At 46.4% G+C, this 2,297-nt stretch overlaps 1 pseudogene; it reads right to left on the bottom strand.

Annotated features, from left to right (window-relative positions):
* Positions 1-794: 794 nt before the first annotated feature.
* LOC126495246 (ATP-dependent RNA helicase DDX18-like) overlaps positions 795-2,297 on the bottom strand; it is an 8,487-nt pseudogene continuing 6,984 nt past the window's right edge.

A 2,297-nucleotide genomic window follows, 5' to 3' on the forward strand; every position in this document is an offset into this window, starting at 1 on the left:
AGGAATATACAACAGAAGCGGTACTACTTTATGTCCACATTCCTATGTGCACATGTAGAGGCCAGAAGTTACCTATAGCTTCCTCAGTTGCGTTCCACCTTCGCTGCTGAGACAGGGTCTCTCTCTGAACATGGAATGGTATTTGGCTAGACCAGCTGGCCAGGAAGCTCCAGGACCTGCCTGTCTCTGGCTCCAAAGCATTCGAGTTACATGTGCTGCTATGTTCAGCATTGTTCACGGATGCTGAACTCAGGATCTGTGCAGCAGCACTTGATTACCCACCGAGTCATCTCAGCTGCAGTGGCACCACTAAGGATGTGCACTAATTACTCCCAACAGTCTTTGCCTTTACATACGTGTGGCATTTTCAGGGGCTCCAGGTTATTGCTAACGTTCAAGAAATAAAAATCCAGCCCATTTTGTCCATCACTGCATCCCTCCTTATACCAAAAAGGAAAGGTATAAAAGACATTAAAACAATGACATGATTTTTTATGGGAGTATTTAAAAATAAAAATTATCATTCATAGTAAAGACAAAAAGATCCTAAAGGTGATTTAAAAAAGTTCCTTCTTGCTGGGCGGTGGTGGCGCACACCTTTAGTCCCAGCACTTGGGAGGCAGAGGCAGGCGGATCTCTGTGAGTTCGAGACCAGCCTGATCTACAGAGCTAGTTCCAGGACAGGCTCCAAAACCACAGAGAAACCCTGTCTCGAAAAACCAAGAAAAAAAAAAGTTCCTTCTTAAAGAGAAAGGGGGAAATTAGGGCAAAGTCCAGGTAGAAAGCCATTCCTGTCAGTGAGAAAACTGCCTGCGGTCCGCTGTCTTCTTGCTGATGTGTTTAAAGATCTTGGACTTCTCCACTTTCTTTGTTTTCTGGTAGCCCTCTCTTTTTAAGCTTGCCATCATGGCTGCTCACGTTCAGATCAACGAAGGGAGGAACCTTAAAGCCAAAGGACAGAGCCACCTGGGGCAAGTTTAAGTTGTTCACATCGAAGATCTGCTTGAAAGAGTGGGAGTCGTAGGCTCGTATGTAGGACTTGTATGCTTCCTGCGCGGACTTATTGAGAAAACAGTTCTTTTCAATCAGCTTTTCCAGCTGAGACTGAATATCAGAAACTTTAGACCAGGAAAAGTCGAACTGATTCAGTGGAACCTTGGATGGCTTCAAGTAATGAAGGAAACCCAACACTTCAGGGCGCAGGATGAGCAGGGCATGCCCTCTTCCGTTCAAGGCCCTGAGCCGTTCTATCCACACGATGAATGTATTCCTTGGGGTCATCGGGAGGGTCATACTGAACAATCCAGTCAACTTCAGGGATGTCCAGCCCTCTGGCTGCCACATCTGTGCACAGCAGTATCCCTGAATCTGCGTTGCAGAATTGGAAGAATGTGGTTGTTCGCTTATTTTGCTTATGCCTTCCATGGATGGCCAAGACAGGCAGGTCAACGTAGTTCAGTAGTTCGTAGTGGTACTTCACAGACATACACGACGAAAAGAAGACCATCACTTTCTTCTTCCGGTTCTCCTTAAGGAATGTGAAGAGCAGAAGGAACCTCTTCTCAGAGGGACACACAACATATCCCTGCTCAAGTCCATCCACTGTGGCAACCTCTTTATCATCATCAACACCCACATACAATGGCTGAAATTCTTGCCAAGTCTTCAACTTTTCGAGTTTGTGTGGCAGAAAAGAGCATGGTTTGCCTGTGTACTGGCAAAAGTTTAATAATTTGCTTTAATTCTTCTTCAAATCCAACATCCAAGATACGATCAGCCTCATCAATAACGAGACACTGAAGGTTCTTGTACATGAACCCTGGAGTATTCTGCATGTGGTCTAGAAGCCAGCCGGGGTGGCCACGACAATGTTGATGCCGTTGGTGAGCTTCTGCGCTTCCAGCAGACCTGTTGCTTCCACCCATGATCAGCCCGTATGTGTGAACATGGTGCGTCCTCAGTTCCTTAAGAACACCAAAGGTCTGCATGGCCAGTTCTCTGGTAGGAGAGAAAATCAGGACTCCTGTTCCATTCCTGGGCATAAACTTTAACTTCACAATGAGCTCAATCACAGGGATGAGGAAAGCCAGAGTTTTGCCACTGCAGGTTTTAGCAGCTGCTAGAAGATCCCTGCCTTCCAGAAGTGGCTTGATACTTTTATGTTGAATCTCAGTCATGCGCTTGAAGCCCATTTCCTCTATAGCCTTCAGAGTGTTTTCATTGACGAGGTTAGACAAGTAAGCAAACGAAGTGTCCTCAAAAGCCCCTGTCAGCCCCAGGGGCAGGCTGGGCACTTC

Source organism: Alexandromys fortis, unplaced genomic scaffold, assembly GCF_014885135.2.
Source record: "Alexandromys fortis isolate MF-2015 unplaced genomic scaffold, M_Fortis_MF-2015_v1.1 scaffold_436, whole genome shotgun sequence".
Taxonomy (NCBI): Eukaryota; Metazoa; Chordata; class Mammalia; order Rodentia; family Cricetidae; genus Alexandromys; species Alexandromys fortis.